This window comes from Poecilia reticulata, chromosome 3 (assembly GCF_904066995.2).
Source record: "Poecilia reticulata chromosome 3, P_reticulata-male-v2, whole genome shotgun sequence".
NCBI classification, from domain to species: domain Eukaryota; kingdom Metazoa; phylum Chordata; class Actinopteri; order Cyprinodontiformes; family Poeciliidae; genus Poecilia; species Poecilia reticulata.
The window spans coordinates 30,232,457-30,252,207 of record NC_088832.1 but is presented as its reverse complement, the minus strand read 5'-3'; the positions used below and the strand labels follow the sequence as shown (position 1 = coordinate 30,252,207).

Here is a 19,751-nt window from a genome sequence, read left to right as displayed (position 1 = left end):
AAGATCAGCACTCTTCTCCACATAATCCTGCAGCCAGCTACATTTTTGTATTGAAAAGAAAAAAAATAATTTTATGAAATATTTAAATTATCTAATGAGGTTAAAATTTTGATTTGTATTCGCTGTTTATGCAGAATCTAACTTTCCAAAACTAAAAGCACTCGTAACAAATTTATGTTAATTGAATTTTTTGACTTAATAATTAAATAATTACAATTAGATATTTGATTATATAAATAATTTACTGAAAGGAACTGACAATTACTAAGACAATTACTTGTTGGCAGAGTCAACTAATCCCTGAAGAAAGTTGTTGGAAAACAATCTATTTAAGGCTCAAATGTTCTTAATGTTTCAAAGGTTGAGATATTTTTCTACATCTCCAAAACAAAGCACACAGTTATATTAAAATATATTGTAAACATATTGCATCAGTTTCAATTTTTTGGAAATGTGTTGCATTTTATTTCCTGCCGACCAGAATTTTGTACAGGGAATTATAAATACTTTGGTTGTTAAGGAGAAGTTGATAGAATAAACCTACTGGTTAAGAAATTTAATTCCTTATTTGTTACACGTGTCCTGACCATTGAACCATTTCTAAAAGTAGAAATCCCAACTTCTTGATTGGACAGTATTACATGAGGCACCAATAACTAAAAAGCATGGAGTAGCTCCAAATCCACATTTAGCTTTAGTTCAGTATCTAAGTGAAGCTGTTGCTATTTTAAAAACAACTTTATCTATAAGAAGCCAGAAGAGATAAACATACTCATTAATAATTCAGTAAAAACACAACAGTACGGATCATGTAGGCAGTTCACTCTGAACAGTTGATTAATTATTGATGGTTGGTCTGTTGTGGTCAATATTAATTGCTTTCTCTCGTCAGCACTGCATGGGAAGGAGGGGCGACAGGTGCAGCCGCTTGTGTCTGCTTGGATGGTATCATCAATTGACTGATATGTCGTTCTTTAAAGAGACAATGAAAGTGGGGTAAAGCTCTGGTTGCGTTCTTCAAACCATCCATGACATTGTTTCATCTTCCATGCATGTCATGGATGTGCTTTCTGTCAGGTCAAAGGTTTTTCTGGGTTTTCAGGACACTATTATCTGTTATGTTTTGTTTATTGTCCCCTTTTCTGTATTTTGTGCTACTGAACAACGCCGGGACGTGTTGGAAGCTTGTTTCTGCTCTTTGTTGCATGTCAGAATATGGACTAGTTGTCCTAGTTTTATAACTAAGCAGCTGCTGGAGCTGAGATGCAGTTGTTTAGCAGAGCAGGAACATCTGTTATAAAATAAAGATACCGAGTCTAAAAGATGCCTTAGAGCTGCAAAGTTCAAAGACACTTTTTGACATGTAATTCCTTTATTACATGTCAAAATGTGCAGTTATTCCTAATTTGTTTCGATAAAAATGAAAGCAAAAGAAAAAAAAACTGAGATCACCTGTGTAGTTTCTGTTTATGGTGTGTTTACTTGAGGAAATAACCCTCACCTCTGTTTGACAAAGCAGGAAAATCCAGTTTAAAAAGATGAATATTTCTCAGCCTAACAACTGATCTTTGACACTGACGGAAATTCTTTATGCAGGAAAGAAAACTACACACACAAAGAGACAGGCCCTTCATATTGTCGTATTCTTTGTGAATCATAAATCATCTAAAGCTCTTAGTGACAGCAGCTATTTTTGAAAACCATCTGTAGAACCCAGTAGTAATTGGTTATACGTTATTTCCTTTGGGACAGTGAAAGAAAAATTTATGACAGAGAATCATTATGATCACCAATGCATCAAGAACAGCTTTTTATGGGACTAAGCAATAAATCAAGTGATTCTCCTCAATCAGAACACTCCTTTCATTCTGTTTTTTATTTTATTTTGATTGCAAGCACATGTTCAAAATTACTCACTAAGACTAAAAGTGCAATATTTCTAGTCAGTCCATGTCAGAAACAAGTAGAACTGTTTAAATGATATACTATTCAGGGTCTCAAAATAAGCTACTTATTTTTATAATGAGTGTTCGAAGTGTGTTCGTTTATTTCATGAGAGAAATAAAGTTACAAACACCTAAAGCATTTTAAGTAACATCAGCTGGGGTGAACTGACTCAGTCACAGTTTTCAGATGTTGTTCGAAACAAATCAATATATGATCTAAAGAAAGAGTTTCCTCTGTGTTGCATTCAGTTTTGTCTAACTGTGTGACAACTGCATCTTCATATGTTTCGTGTGATTTAAAGGGAGCCTATCATAATGACAAAAAAATAAAAATAAACAAACATTGACCTAACAACAACACAAAACAATGAAGATCTTTGGGTTTCTGCTGAGTTCTGTTTTCAATAGTGGTCTAATACATCAACACATCATTATAAAAGCAATTTAACTCAACAGACAGGTTTGAAATTTACTTCAGGATGACCGGAAGCAACCATTATTAAAATAAAACAGCCACTCAGTAATGGAAACCACAGCTGACTGTGAATATAATACCTACATAGGAGTGTGAAGTCTCTACCCATTTATTCTTATAATTGGTTTCCCCTGAAGCAAAGATGTGACGAGCTGATGCACCACTGACCACTAGATGTCAGCATCAGCCAGCACCCTCACCTGTGATTACAGACAATAGGAGTATATAATGATGATGATTATGATGATGATGATGAAGAACTTGATTATAAACTTTAATTTATGGGTGCATCTCTTACACACTGACATTATGTTTGTGGGAGAATAGCTGGAAATGCTCAATCAGTTGTCTGTAGTTGCCATATAAATCTGAAGTAGCTTCAGCCAGGGGGTGGTTAGTCTCCTTACCTTTACTTGAGTAACTCTGAAAGAAATCAGCTTAGAAGAGTCATAATCCTGCTATTTCCTGTACATTTTACTTCTGAGGCAACGCTACTCTTCCTGTAATACAAACTCTGCATGTACTTCAGTTTCCTCTTAACAGCTTAAAAACAGGTTGCTGCAAATTGGGAGCAGCCTATCACAACCCTACACAGATAAAATAAAGAATGCAATGTGACGGGGCGCGGCAGTGGCACAGGGGTAAAGCGTGCGACCCAAACATGAGGGTCTCAGTCCTCAGACATCACGGGTTTGAGTTCCAGCCCGTTGACCTTTGTTCTCCCCCTCTCTCAAACTTTCCTGTCACTTCATTACCAGAAAAATGCTGTAGAGATGAAAAGAATCCTTTAAAAAATGTTTAAGAATGCAGTATGACAACAAACATTAAAAAAAAGTCCAATATCCTCCGAAAAACACAAACTCAAATTAGTAGTAAATTATACCTGGATATTTTCTGTCAAGTAAAAGCTGTTGCAAGGTTGTGCCATAATTCATAAAGTATGTAAAATTGCATGTTCAAGGAGAGTAATGCAGAAAAAGAATAAACCGTAACGGAGTGGGACAACCATGCACAGGATAATCTGATATGTTGAAAATTTGCTTTTATAAAATAAGCACTATCATCAGCTCTCCTGCTCTTTCGTAATGGAAGCTTGGTGATATAGTCTCACAGTGCAGAACAAAACTCTTATGAAATTTCAGATGTGTAGATTTAATTTGCTTTTAAACAGAGATCACGAAGCCAGCAGCACCAATTTTTCTGTGCAGCAGCTGAATTACCTCATTTTTATTCACATGAGTGCAAGCCAAAATTCTCTAAATGACTTCATAAAAAATATAGTTTGTAAAGCATTCTCCAGTGGCCTGCAAAGCGCCAGATCCCAGTCATATAAAACATATCTGACGTAAGGTGGGATTGGAGGCTTGAAGCATGATGACCTTGTATGATTTGTTTCTTTTATTCAGTCAGAATCCCTAACACTTGGGGGTGATTTTCTTTGCCTTGCTGAATAAAACACACCAGCTCTCCAGAAATAAAGCTTTATAACATCAACATTTACTGCTTTGAACAGTTTTTCAAAGAACATGCAGATGCATTTTTTGTTTTTATCATTTCTTTCATTTCCCAGTAAAGATAAGTGAAAAGTTTTGGTTCACAGCTGAGATTTACATGAACTGAATATGCATCCTGAATATGTAACCCTGTGCATGGACCAAATACACAAGATGAGAGTTTTGTGCCAAAGATGACATCAGTATCCAGTCATGTGCTGAAACATCTGCTGCTGTGTGATTCAGACTCACAAAGACAGTGAGGCAGATGAAAGAAGAATGCAGCCAGACATCACAGGAAGAATTCTCAGGGAATTCATTCAGCTAAAAAAAAAAAAAAAAAAATCTATTGTTCCTCACGTTTTCTGGAAGATGGAAGTGTTTCAAATCTGTGCTTGAAATGGTTCAATTGTTTTACATCTTTGGTGTAATCCAGGAGATTTTTCACTCAAGTCTTCACACACTTTGCTGTCTGTTCCTCGCTGTGCAACAGAAAGTACACTCAAGCAGGATGAGGCTTTTTACTGCCCATATTTTTGTAAATGGGTGTAAACATCAGATGACAGCTGAGATTAGTGCAAATTCTTTTAAACTTGTTTCATCTTCATTAGTCTTTGCACGTGTTTAACATCAAACAATCATTTTTTTTAATAGATCTTATTTTTGTCAGTGTGCTGGCATTTCTTCCAATGAGATAAGACAGTCTGCCTTAAATACCTTCGCATATGTTTCCAAAAGGGAAAATCTGACAGGGTGAAATATCACAGCACATTTATTCTGGCATTTGACAGTAATTAATACAACCTAAGGCATAATTAGTGCGACTGCTGCATATGTAGAGTTAGACAGAGGGCCAAGTGCCAAATGCAATCACCGTCTTGGTGTTTCCTAGTGATCCATACCAAGTTTCAGACTGAAATGAAGACGAGGCTTGTCACATGTGAGGCAAAAAATGAAACTCTTCTCACTTCAAAGTGAGTGAAATTCATTAGAGCACATTCTGCAGGTGGAGGACTGAAAAACGTCGGCCTAATCAGGCTAAACTGTCTGCTAGAAAAACAAATCATGAGCACCAGCTGCATGCTTTTTTTTCTTACAGTGAAATAGAATTATGCGTTCAGTAAGTCATAAGAGTTATGAGACTAATGAAATGCACAGAGTGCCACAAATGTCAGTGCGTTATGTTGGGATCTTGTGTGACCGACGCAACACAAAATGGTGCTGAACTGTAAAGCGGGAGGAAAAAGATACATGGTTTAAAAATGTTAAGTAATTAAGATCTACGAAGTTTAAACTGCCTCCTATTTAGCTCTGAGTTATTACCTTGTGGAATCGCTTTGTCCTCCAATTACAGCTAAAAGTATTTTGCTGTTATGTCTCTACCTGTTCTGCACGTCTTAACTTTGTTGCCAGTCTTTGCAAATTAGTTCATGCTCAGCCTGATTAGATGAAGAACACAAGTAAACATCAAAAAGATTCTTAACTGGATTTAAGTACTGACAAGCTTAGTCATTGTAACACATTGGTGTAATGTGATCATTCAATTGCAGCTCTGTTTGTATGTTTAGAGTCATTCTCCTGCTGTAAGGGGAAACTTTATCCATTATCTCAAGTGCTGTGCAGCCTCTAACAGATTTTGTTTCAGTATTGCTCTGTATTTAGTTCCATTCATCCTCCCATTCTGTCTGGGCTTCCTGTCTCTGTTGAACAAAGCATTCCTGCACTATGATGCTGCCACCAATATGTTTATTGTACTGGGATTGTTAGTTTTAAGTGTTCAGTGTGTGTTGTTAGCTTTGTACCATGTGGAACATTTTGAATATGGGACATAAACCCAATTAATCGAACCAGAGCACCATCTTTCATGTTTGCTGCATTACTTTTTCTTTTTAAATAACCACTTTTTTGTTGCCGCCCCTCTTGCGTTGGACTGTGCTCTGTGAGATTAGCAAAGCTTGGGAAGTGATGTTACTGTCAGGAATCCAGGGTGTTGTGTCTGTGTGGTGGGTTTCTTCCTCACCTCTGACTTTTCAGTTTCACCAGAGGGGGCAGTGCAGCATGGTGCTGCAGGTGTGCTGCTACACACCTGCAAATCATCAGGCTCATCAACCAGAGGTTAAGTGGAGCTGGTGATCAGTTCTCCTCTCAATGCCTGAGAATTAAACCAATGCTGTAAAGCTCTAGCTACCTCGCAGTTCTCTTTGAGATTTCCTTGTACTCGGTTGTGTGAAGTGTTTGTTCTAGATAACCTCCATCAGCTCCCAGGATCTGTTCTTTTGTGGAGTTACCTGGACTGATGTGCTTAGACTCTCTCTGAGATTCTGGGTGTATTATCCAACTTGCATCACATGGTTCCTTCTCCTCCTAACAGCCTGTCTGCTCTACTACATTCTCACCATCCACCAGCTCCAAATTTCTGCCCTCCATCAATCAACCTGCTCCGGTTCACCCAGCGCTCTCCAGGCTTCAACCCCCACATAGAACCATCATTTCTAGATTCTGGCTGGCAAACTTTCATCTTCTCCACATGTTCCCCAAGACCACTAATTTTTTTTGTAAGTAAATCTTTAACTTTTTAATGTCTCCTGAGTGTATCTTGCATGTGGGTCAGACATTTACCTAAAATCACGACAGTTTTATAACCCAACTGTACATAAACTTCATAAGTTTATTTCTGACCAGTTCACTACTTTCATTGGTCCTCATGATGCTCATGATTTCCTCACGATTCTTAAATGTTCTTTAACAATCATCGTAACAGAACACATTTGTACTAAGATAAAAAAAAAGACTACTTACTGCTGCTGAATTAGATTCTATTTAGGGGTGTCAATAAAAGGGGTCAAATTAAAATTTGGTTTTGGATTTTTGATTTGTAAAATGTAGGTACATTTTTAAGGCTAACATCCTAAATACAAAATATTAGGTGTAAATAAAGGTCTAACTACTTCACATGTGAATGTGTGCTACATTGAATTTGTGTGAAAAAACTCAAGGGGTATGAATCCAAAGTGCTGTAAATTGAAGACTTAGTCTTACAAATATAATCCACAAAAACAGCTTTAACCAGTTAAAAATAAAGAACCTTTAATGCCTGTTTTGCTGGAAATAATCACAAATTATGTTTTAGCTGATAGTTTAAACCCTATGAGCTATAAGCTAAACTATGTTTTGGTTTGGTTTATTTATGACATCATATTTCTAGAGCACTCTTTGGTTCAGTGCACTTGGCCAATGTTTGTATCGGGGGAATTGGGAAACTTTGCTTCAGACAACATATTTGATATCCTAGGGTTTTCACAAATTTGAGACTAAATCTGGATTTAATAGATGCTATACACGAAAGAGAATTTGACCTGTTTTTGCCAGCTTTGTGGAGATTTACTGTGATATGGAACAAAAAGGCAACTGGCTGACCCTCACTATCCTCTATTATTCAGATTTTTTTGTACAGCAGTGTTCGTTTATTGGATCATTTTCCTTAAATGTATCTTTGATACGCTCATCTGTAACCACATGTACACATAAAACGTCTGAAAGGCAAAGCTTCATTTGAAAATCTGGGTTCATTCAGTGTTTCAGTGACAAATGGAAAAAATTACATATGCAGCACCTCTTCTAGCGCTTTGTTGGAGAGGAGAATTGGAAAACCTTTGTTTTTAGTCACCCAAACCGCAGTAATTACGTCATATGGTCTTCTCTTTGGTTGCTTTGGAAATCATGGACCACATCCTTTAACTGTGCTGTGTGCCACCAAATGGATCTTTGAATAAGAACGTGTTTACAGCAAGGGTTGAAAAGGTGCTACGTTGTAAGCCATGTGAGAAAATTAGCTCTTAAAAGAGAAAAAAGGTCTTGGAGCAAAACCAAAAACCACCGTCTCAATAAACCACTCCACAGAAACGTAAAATGGTTGCATTAAGCCACATTTAAGAAAATAAAAATAAATAAATTAGGAGCTCGGAATAAAATTATGTAGTCACCTCTCAATAAAAATGAGTTCAATAAAGTGTGGGCACAGTGTCTAAACTCTGAGAAAACCCTGAGGGCTTGCAGCACATGTTAAAGTTTAATGTCCAATGGCCAAATGCCTAGGTGTAGAAAATTATTCAAATATATGGTTTGACTGTTTTCCCATGGCACTTTCCACATCCAGTAAAGATGAAACTGCAGACAAAATCATAAATCACTCCTTGAACATTCTTAGAGCTCTAATGTTCCCAGGGTATATGGTTAGCTGAGGATTTGCATACCTTTTAAAACAAATACGTGATTTTGTTGGATTTTTCTTAAGCTAAGACAAAACTGTCTGAACCTTTCAGAAACTTATCAAATAAAAGCACATCAATTAATTAAATAAACCATTTTCACTCTGATTTTGACAATTTTGAGAGGTCAAAAGGATTAAAACTGAAGCTAGCTATTTGGAAAATCCACTGTCCAGGAACAGTTTGTTCCTGGACAGACTACTAATTTATTCCAGATCAAGACCCTGAGCAGTAGGTTTAGAAAACGTTTGTCATATTAAAAACAGATGTATTTGTGGGAGATAGGGGAGCTAAACTAAAACCTTGTTAGAATATCTACTTATGTTAAATTCAGGAGTAATGATTTCAGTCATTATTTTAAATGAAACAGGCAGAAGTGAGTCTTGGGTTGCCCCTCAAAGTACCATCTTAAAAGTTAAATTTTCCAGCAAAAGTAATTTTGTTTCCTCAATTTTACATCATAATTAACTAAAATTACAGTGATGGTGTTTGTACAAAAGAAGCATACTGTCTCAAGAACACAAAGTGCCAGCACCAATTATACCAATTATTGGTACACCTGTGGATGAAACCTATAATCATCTTCTACTGCAATCATAGCAATGACAGGAAAATAAAGGTTTTTTTTTTTTTTTTTAATTGATATTTATCAGAGTTCCCAGGAACTATTGGTGTCTATTTTCTTTTAGTAGAAATGCAACATAACACATAAGACTATTTGTTTTAACCACAAGCCACTGAGTTGGATGAGGACCTAAGTTTATTTTACCACCACCCACAGTAAGCAAGATGGTAAAAGAGATTCAAAAGTAAACATATTAAACTCATCGTTCCAAAACTACTGCAAAGATGGGCCTCTTGGGATCAACAAGTCTGCAAAACAATCTTAAGACGGACCACCTAGAGCAGGGGTGTTCAAATATTGCAACGATTCTGGGAGGGTCCTACGTTCAAGAACAGCCTAAATTTAGTTTGGCAAATCTGCAAGACCCTTTTTCTGTTTTAAATCTACAATGATTTACTCATCCTTTTGACTGCAGAAATCTGACCACCGTGTTATTTCAGTAAAATATAGTGATTCGTTTATTGTTTATCTAGCAGGCAAAGAAAATATTTTTCACAATTACAATTAGAAAATTACAAAAAAGTTTGTGGCCTCTGGAGTACTTTCAACTTGACATTTTTGGTCCCTCTGCAAAAATATTTGGACACTACTTATTTAGAGAGATTGTCCTAAAAAGATGCTCCAATCTTATTAAATACTTCACTTACAAGACTAAGTGCTATCCTGTTGGTAAAAACAGTATGTTTAGTAAATACGTACTGACAGCAAGGTTGCCAATAATCATCCCATTAAATATTTATTGACTTTGTATGTTTTCCTTTTACAATTAATGTTCTTGGTAACACTTTATTTGATGAAGTGTGCATAAGACTGACATGATATTCTCATAAAACATGACATAACACCTGTAATAAACACGAAGGAATCTTTCTGAATGTCTGACAGTTGTCATGAAGTGTCATTCGGTAAATAATGACACTTTTATTGCAAAGTTGCTTTAAAAGTTGCATTAAAAGTCCATGAAAAGTGCCAGCTTTGCGATATTTTATAAATAATGAAACTTTAATTCACAGGCAGACAGCAGCAGGGAGAATCTCATTCCTGTGGTCTGGCACTCACACACAGCCAGGATGCTAAACAGAACTTCAGCCACCATTCATGTAGCAGCGTGATCCACAGATTACCGCATTGTTTCAGCTCTTGCCAACTACCACACAAACTGCTTACAGCATGTGGAAAGCATTCTCTCACACTAGAAGGACTGACCATGTGGCAAAGTTACAAGATGCAGTCAACAACTTTATTGCGCCACTGTGAAGTGGATGTTTTAAAACGACATACACATGGACTAATAGCTCAAATCAAAGGATTACAATGGCTGACTGCTGCTTTTTAATAGAAGCCCAAATGTACCTGAAAGCATGAAGACTCTGGTCTTGGGTAAATACTGGATAACCTTTAAGCTGTAAACATGAAAATGAACCACTTTTGGGCTCGAATTGTGAGTAAGAAGAAACACTTTAAATGACCTTTTAGTTTTAATTTACGGATTATTCTCAATCAGCAGCGCAACCCGCAAGCGTAGCCTCTTGAATTAACCTCTTATAAGTGCAACAGTTAAGTTTTAGTACATGGCACAGACTCCCAACGTCTCTGACCTGCTCCAAAGGCTTTTAGTGTTCTTGTGTAATTACACACTCATACCACCAAAGAACAGCAAAAAAGGCTCAAGCTTCATTAAAGGCCAACCATGGTTAATCTTAGAGCTTTTAGCACCAACTGCCGTCTTTATTCCATTAACAGTAGCTGCACAGAAGTTAACTGTATCCAGAGGCGTGTTTTTTTTCTTTCTGTTTTTTCCACACCTGTGACTACAAGTTAAAATTGGCAAGTGGCTACATCTGGTATATCTTAATAGTTTTGGTATTTATTTCCAAGAATACATTGAGTAATTTTGCCAATTGGAGATCAAAATGAGCAACATTTCCCTAACCCTGAGTGAACCCTCTTGCTCCAAAGCAACATTGATATCACAAGTCAGTATTGGTTTAGAAAAGCCAGATTGATGTCCATCTAGTTAATTTGTGAGGTTACTAAATTATTGAGGAGAGAACAATTAATCTATTATGAGTTCTTTATATTGTGTGTAAAAATAAAGTAGTTATTCTGTACTGAACAATTAGCGCTGCTTAGCATTAAGACTCCTTATAAATCTGCTGTCTCTGTGTTGGAAATGTGAATGCAGTAAGTTGTCTGAAAACATGATCCACAGAACATAATAGTTTCTGCAGGCTCTAACACATGTTGCCCCCTTGACCCTCGCATGGCTGTTCATAACCTATTAAAGCTCAACAGGAGTTCTGCTCATTGAGGCCACAACCTGACAAAAAGATGGAGTGAAGTAATCCCTGTCAGAGCAGAACACGTTTAAGGAGCTAAGCATAGAAAATAACCTCTTCGAGTTACAAAAAAAAAAAAGAAAGAAGGAAAAGAGAAAGGAAGACAGAAATGTGCACAGTGTAAAGTACCAACTTGACAGTTCACACTGCATCCACTCATCATGAAAGTTTACAGGAATCACACTGACTCCAAGGATGAGAAATTCAGAGAGCTTTTCCAAAGCGGAGCAATGTTATTGATCAGGTGTTCTGTATTGGACCTCCGATGAAAGATTAGTTCCTTTATGTTTGTACTTCATTGCTGAGACGAATTTTAAACTGCCGTGGCTTTTGTTTGACTTTCAAATATTTTTGCCTCTTTGAGATGGAAAGTCTTGGTTTCAACAGGGGAATCACGATGCATGTGGTCAACTACTTGACACACAGTTTTATTTCTACCCTCTTAGGTGAAAAGAATGGATGTCAGTATTGATGTTTTTGGGGAGATAACTGCCCTGGAGCCGACTCAAATCTAAAGATGGAACAATGGCCCCTTAGTAATGTGCAGAATAAACAGTGAACTGTCCTATGAGCAGCATATGAATGAATTGGCCCTGCAGCTATTAAAACAGCTTAGTAGCAACATTCTGAAGGTCATACACTGAACATATCAAGAAAACAAATAAGGTGATAATTGAAGAAGCATAACCTTTGTAAAAACGCATAAAAATAAGCAACAAGGTCAGGACGGAAAACGCATAAAACTCTGGGAAATGTGTTTGTCAGATGTTCCAGACTACTTTAGCTGTTACTTGTTTAAACAAATATTTCTATTTGTGTGTAGGTGGAATAAGCAGTATCCAGGTCTTCAAGAGCGATCATTCAGAGCACATGAGGTACACACACAAAAAAAATCAGCTCTGCTCACTCTTGTCAGAAACATTGGAATACAGTTTTATACTACAAAGTCGCCTATTTCCAATATTTCTATATACATTTAAAGAAATCTGATTATGATATAGAATTGATTTTCTGAAATTGAAATTTTATTTTTAGTTTGTTACAGTGTTTCCATACATTCATTCAGAGGTTTACTTATACTAGTATAGTTGAAAGCAAAGTTACAAAGTCCTTCCTAAAACAAAATGATTTCCTTCACACAGAAGTTGTTGCTCCTAACCTCCCCGAAACGCCTCATTTGCAGTCCTATTTCTTTTTTATTTTACTTGACGACAAATTTAGAAAGCACATCTGCATAATGCTTGCCTTGTAGCTATGGTACACAAAAAATAATAATAATAATAATAAACAGCTGCTGAGCCGTACTTCAGCGTTTGATCGATGGGACCAAACTGGGGCCTCTGTGCTAAAATGAAACAAGAATTTAAAATTAAATCCTCTAATACAAAACCCCAAACATTCAACCATTATCCCAATCCACTCAAAGCCCCTGAGGAAAACGAAGCGCGTATGAAAAATGAATGAAAGAATCCTTATTTTGGTAAAATGTTTATTTTCAACAGAGATTATAAGAGCATAAAAATGTTCCTGGTTCAGAGCTAAATAACACTCTCCTCCAACTAAAAGTTTACACTCACACTTTACACATATGAAAAAAAAAAACAGATGTGCAGTTGTATAACTGTATCTTTGACCCTTAGTCAGACCAAGAAGCAGCAGCACAAACAACAAGATTACAACAAGTAGTTTCTTATTAGTAAATCAAAAACAAAACACTTGTCTTTTCTAGCAGCTATATACACTTAGCAGTAAAACCAGCTGACTAGATTTGCTCGAGCTCTGTTTGGGTTGCTAGGTGAGGGTCGGGACTTGGCAGTGGTTGCTAGGGTAACAGGGTTCAGAGCTGTTACCCTGAAACCCTAATTGTGACTGAGTAATCAGGAGGTTTTTGGAACGGCTTGTTTTCCACACACTAAGAAAATGCTAAGTTTTTGCCAAAACGTTTCTGGGTTTGTTTGTTTTTAAGCACTTGGACTGTTTCAAGAAGCAACAGACACACAAATGAAATGAAAAAATATCCAAAAAGTAAAATTTGCATAATAGTCAAGTCACGTTTATTGGTATAGAATCATCAAAATTATCAAGCAAATACACATCAAATATGTGAACCAGAACCAAACATGGAGATACAGCATTCAGTTTTTCAACAAATCTGAATCGAATTTCCAGAAAACCGCAGAACAGATGAAGATCTGAGCTCCTTTAAATCGAGGCTTAGAACCCACCTGTTTAGAGTTGCCTATGATTAGTGTTAAGTGAAACATTGATCAACACATTTGATGTGTATTTGCTTGGTGATTTTGATTATGGCCTTTGATAAAAATGAACTGTTTACTGCTTATTTCATGAGTGATGATTGTGTGATATTTTTGTGATGCAAAGCGCTTTGAACTGCCTTGTTGCTGAAATGTGCTATACACATTAGCTTGACTTGACTTTGTTTGATAAGTTATATTTACATTAACTAATTTTAAAAAATCTGTTATGGGAAAATGAGAAGCAAAGTCATATTTATTTTGGAGAGCCGAAAGTCCAGAATCAGCTGGAACAGGCAAGTGTGCATGTTTCCCACCTATTTTGAACCATAATGGATATTGAGCCACATAGTTATACCAGGAAATTGCCACTGAATGTGCAACCATGCTAAAGAAAGAAAAAAACTAAATCCTAAAAAGAAAGGCAAAATAGATGCTAAAACATGAATACAGATATTTTTACTGGTCTTATTCTTTAACATTTTGTCAGATTGGTTGCAGTCATTCACTCCTCACATGATGCAAAATCAGTTAGGAGGTTGGTACTAAGCCAAGTTTCCATGTTGCAGTCATGTCTGATTGCGTACAGCCTGAATTCCACTTTATAATATTGACATTTATTTTAAAATCAATTTTAGTTGCCGCTTCACCTTCACTGTCACTAAAGCGTGGTGCTTTGGATTTGCTTTATTAACCACACAAAAGAAGAAGGGGCTGGGGAAGTTTTCAAAGTAAAGCCCTGATAAGAAAAAGGGGGGAAAAAAAGAGTCGGCTTTGGATTTGCCTTTCTGGACATGGCGTAGGTTTAGAGATTTCCACGCTTGTCGTTATCACGGAGCATGATTTACACACAATCCTGAGTGCAATATGGTGGTGACTCATTTCTGCATATGTCCAAGCGATTCTATGGTTCATATCAGCTCTTCCAACACACTGCCAAAATGATTCTCAATGGTTCAATGCATCATGTCTCAGTTAAACCAACTCTAACCTCATTCTTCTCTTTGAAATCCGGTGTGTAGCCGACTCTGACTAAGCTCCTCGTTTTCAGCAAACACATTCACAAAAGTGTCCATCTGCCTACTCCTATTGTTTGCATCGATCACTCAGTGTTGCTCACAAATCATCGTTCAGTGGATGCTTTGGAGGGATCTTTTAGCCTGTAGCCCACATTTTGAGAGAAAATGTATAAAAAAACGCAAGACTTGAATCTAGTTTTGTGTTTGGTATTTTTGATTTTTCCTTATTCCTAATGTTAGAATGTGGGTCTCTATTTGTGTGTTGATGAAATGAAGTGTGTCCACAGCCCCACATTTGTCAAACCTCTTGAAATTAATTTTCCAGACTCTGTCACTGTTTAATCTGCAACACAGCACTGCACTGTGGTTTTCTGTGTTTTTACCCATATTTTAACCAATGTGGAGCAGGCATTTCCCAAAGCTCTGCAGCCTTTGCTGCTGCTGACTCCCACACAGTGCAGCTCAGGGCACAGTGGAAAACATGCAGTCTTTACAGCTAGACAAAGTTAAGGGCTTTTTTATTAGTTTCTTTTTTGTAATTTTCTCCGTCCTTTTTTTTTTGTTCACTTTGTGAGTATTTATTCTGAAAACTTAGAATGATCATTGCGAGTTTCGCAACTGATTTAAGTTTTATAGTGTCTGCATAAAATAATGTTTGTGCTGTTATTCATTTATTTGAATAGCACATTTCAGCAACAAGGCACTTCAGATATACATTATGGAAATTCTTATTTTAGAAGCAACTAATTATTCAGTATAGCAATGCTGTACCATCGGTACTTTGTAGCCCCATTTGTACACCAACACCTCATCAAGGCTTGCCCTGGACTGGCTTTTACAGGGATAAAATGAACTTGAAAAAAAGTTTTCATACTTATTATAATTATTTTTAGTAATAAATAAATTTGCAATTCATGAGATAAACACAAACCAAATGATCTACCACACATCGCTGAGGTCTCTTCAGCTAACCACTAGCAAAATGTGATGAGCTTCAAAGAACTGAGTCAACTATTCTTATCAAACACCACCACATTTTGACCCCTATTTGTCAGAATAAGGTCAGGTTAAACACTTCACTGTGAAAAATTTAAATAAAACATTATCCTTATGAGATGTTGGCTTTATATCAGATGCTATTCTAACGTATTCAGGTTTAAGCATTAATAATAATCACATTAGCATGAATAGACACTGAAACAGAACAAAATCAAATGGTTGGGCTCATCTCACTCCATATATATGGAAGTGTGCATAGTTTTAAGCATATAAAAATTTCAGAACTCTAACTTTGGATGCTGTGGGGAGTTTTCTTTTTGGCGTGTATTTTTGCTGCCCTGGCCATTCTGAAGATAAAAGGTATTGACTGCACCCCTGAACCTTACACTGTACTTTTCAGATCATTTTGAAAATATTATTCTTAAGCATAATTTATTTTCTGCTACTTTAAAATTATTTGCTGCGTCACACACAATTTCACTAGAATACATTTTTTTGCGGATGCAACAGAACTGTAAAACCTGAATAAAAAAAAATTAAACTCAAACTTCTTTCATTTACAATATTTACTCTTCCTTCCTTGTAAAGATAATGTATTTCTGCCAAGACTTGGATTCCAAATGCAGGAAAGAGTTTCAGGATTACTTTAAATGGTCTTGTGTTTAAAAAGAATGCAGTAGAAGTAATCAAACAAATCTGGCTCCTAGGCTATGAGGTTATGTCAAACATTTCAAAAGTTCAAATCTATTTTGTCTGTTTAGTGAGCTGCCTCTTCAAATCTGAAAGAAACTTGGCAGAAGAAACTTGCCGAGCAACGTAAAACTCAGTAGTCAACTATAACAACATATAACACAGAGAACCAGAGGCTCTGCACCACTAAGCAGGATGGATTACAGACATGTATCTTTGTGCCAGCTTGCTTGGTATGTCATCATGTGCTCAAGTGGTACTTTTCCACTGCCCAGAAACAAATAAAACATCTCCCTCAAGTTCCATTTTATTATATTTTTCAATGTGATGTACGTCTTGCTTTTGAGAATTTGAGCTTAACTGTGTTTATCCTTGTCTGTAACCCAATAAAAGGACATACATTTCCAAATCTTTGCTGGCACTGCAAAGGTTCCTAACAAAAATATTTGAGTTAAAAGTTAGAAATAAGAATCGTGAAAACTTTTTTTTGTTTTTCCATGCCACCTAGCAGGTTGCAGATGCATCTAAGTAGCATCACTGCATATATGCATACTTGACCAGTTAGTGTAAAATAGCTGTTACACACTTGTATGAATTTCCTTAAAAACCACAATAGCCAGCTGGGTTCTTGAGCATGTTTTCATCAGCACTACATAGGACCAGAGCTCTGCAGGATTAACTTTCTTGTGGGGTTTGTTTTTATAATTTACATTGCCATAAACAAAAAAGTGAATTGTTTATGCTTCCCAAGTTCATATACCTCAAATCCCCCAAAGTCATTATGAACTGAATGGGACCAAATGACGCCAGGCTTGATGCACATAAACATTATTATGACTTTAGGATTATGATTCTTCTGTTGATGAATGTGGGTTTGAAATGGAAAAAGAAAAAATAGGCCCATTTATGATACATTTCACATTTTGAGGGGATTTATTCTTTGCAAATCTGTGTGTTCTCTTCATTTTCATAAGGCTATTACACCACTGTGCATCTACCTTGTGTTTAGATGGCATAGGAAGATGGGCTGTGTAGAACTCACTGCCTCCCAACATCTGATAGCATAACAAAGAAACCTGATTCAAATCTAAATGAATCTATGCTCAGGAGAAAAGTACATGTTTCTTACGTTTTATTCTTTTTTTTTTGTTTGTTTGTTTTGTTTTTTTACGCTTTTATCTTTTATGTAATCAAAAAACGGTAACATCCGACAGATAAACTGGGCAAATACAAAATCCTGATTTCAGATATCCAAAAGGCTCTCCAATCCATCGGGCCTTATCAAATAAATTAATTGCCCTCTAATCTATCCATTTTACTCTATTTCCCCATGCAGATTTAATTAAAATTCAGACACAATAAATTATTTTTGAGCCTGAATAGCCTGATCATATCCTGGCATCCCAATGCAATTTGAATTTAGGTATTAAAATCTTGTTTAGAGGTAGACTTACTCATGTGGATTTTTCGTATTTCTATATAAACCTAAACTTACAAACTAAAGAGAAATGTATCATAAACGGGCGTATTTCACAATTTTCTGACATAAATCATGGTTTTATTAACTGCAGATTAACTACAGATTTTTTTTGCAGTGTTGACTTACTGTAATTCCATATATTTTCTACGGTAATATAATGTTTCAGATATCACGGTTAGAAAATGTTGGTATTTCACTTTTTTTTTTTACAGTAAATTTACAGAGTTTTTTTTTTTTTTTCCAGTGTAGGAGGATATGTGCAGTTAAAGATCTGAAGTCACTGCTGGACAGATCTCAAGAACCATTATGTCTCTGACAGAAAACTGTTCTGACTGCTGCCAACGTGCAAAATCTCTTAATCTATGGCTTTGGTAGGAATCATATTTATTTTCTAGCTCTTTTACTTGTGTGTTGGTCTTATTGAACTTATTACACAGTATTGTTGTGCATCGCTGCACCTATCGAAAGATACCTTTCCCTCCTAATCTTTTTTCTCCATGGTTAATTTCGGTATGGTTTTTCCATTAGATACTATACACGATAGGAAAAACGGCTCACTGCCAGATCTAGATAAAACTGCAGCTTCAATGAAGCAAAGGCTTTAGGATGTAATTAGAAATGTAAAAATGTTTAAATATTTGTAATTAAGACAGAAATGATCACTTCTAAATAGTTTTAAATGTTTTTTCTTGACTTGGAAAATGAGTCTCTGCTGGTGGAATATTCATTTGGTGCGGCGGCAGAGGGAAGATCCTTCAACAGTGAAGAAAAAGATTTCACAGTTGTTAAAGCACAGAGTTTTATGTCACCGGAACGAGACACTGCCTGTCAGATTTGTTAAAGCAGTTTCTGCCTTAACAGGCCAAAAAATACAAGCCAGCTGCAAAACAGAAAATAATGCATGTAGATCCATGCTGTTCGTCCACACAGTCTTCCCAAACTGTTAATGCAACTTATGTGCTAAATTCAAATGCAAAATTGAAATCTAAACGTACACATTTTCATGTGATATTTCTCTTTGCGACTGTTTTGTTTTAGTTGACCAGTTTTGAACATGTTTTTATTATATTGGCTGCTTCATCTTCGGTTTTATGGATTTGGACATTATCTCTCCTAGATAAAGCAACTGCAGGATTTATTGTTACGACTAAATCTGCTTTTCATTGAATAAAAATTACTACAGACTCAGTTAATATAGCTATTGTAATGGAATGTATACAATTAACATTAATACAATACATTATTGTGTGTATTGTATTTCTAATACAATGCATACAATATATTGTATGTATCTATTACTAGATCTGAATAGATGTAATAGATCTATTACTATGTCTAGTAATAGATCTAGTAATCTAGATTACTAGAAAAACTTTCTAGTAATAGTTCAGGAGTAATGGCAGCCTTCTGTATGTAAGGTTTTAAGATATATTTTGTTCAGAATATAATTCCAGATAAATCTTCTGTCCTTGTTATTTTTATTTATTGTATATTTCCTTATTATTGCAAGCAAATTTTATTGAGAAACAATGTTTCTCTCACTGTCCAAAACTGACTAAGTTAATTGGTCTCTCTAAATTGCACAGTCTTAGTTTGTGTTTTCATGGTTGTTTGTGTTCCTTGATGTACTTGCAACCTACCCAAGATTCTCATGAATGGATGGATGAATATTTTTGGCATCAGAAAGTTTGCTTTAAGTTTTATATGGCATCTGAAAGTTTTATACGGCATCTGGAAAGAAACTGCTGCAAACAGAAAGTCTAATTTCTCCAGAAAATGTTGGGATCATCTGAATTATTAGTCTCCAAAGAGAAAATTATACAACTCCTCCTGTCCTTTCCAACTGGTTTTGTCATAAAAGACAAGTTCACAAGAGGTGAAGTATTCCCAGTTACTCAGAGATCAGTCACTCCACACGTGTGTGGACATAGTGCCAGTACATGTTGCTGTGTATTAGTCAGAACCACCATTTTTTTAACAAGGAAAGTCTAAAGCTATGAGTGATGCCACAAAACAGCCACAGCTGCCCATATCTGCAGGAAAGAAGATCATTATTCGAAACAGATTCAGCTTTCATAAACTTTCACACAAAAGCTGTTCTCATTGGTTTTTGAAAAATCTGGTACCCATCCAAATAAATGACATCAAGAAAAGGGACTGTG

At 36.1% G+C, this 19,751-nt stretch overlaps 1 long non-coding RNA gene across 1 annotated transcript; it reads left to right on the top strand.

The window, feature by feature from the left end:
- Nucleotides 1-5,641: 5,641 nt before the first annotated feature.
- On the top strand, nt 5,642-18,766 carry LOC145551002 (uncharacterized). The gene is made up of 3 exons (XR_014086763.1): nt 5,642-6,469; nt 11,970-12,021; nt 17,834-18,766. It is a non-coding gene; the product is annotated as an uncharacterized LOC145551002 (long non-coding RNA).
- The last annotated feature ends 985 nt before the right edge of the window (nt 18,767-19,751 follow it).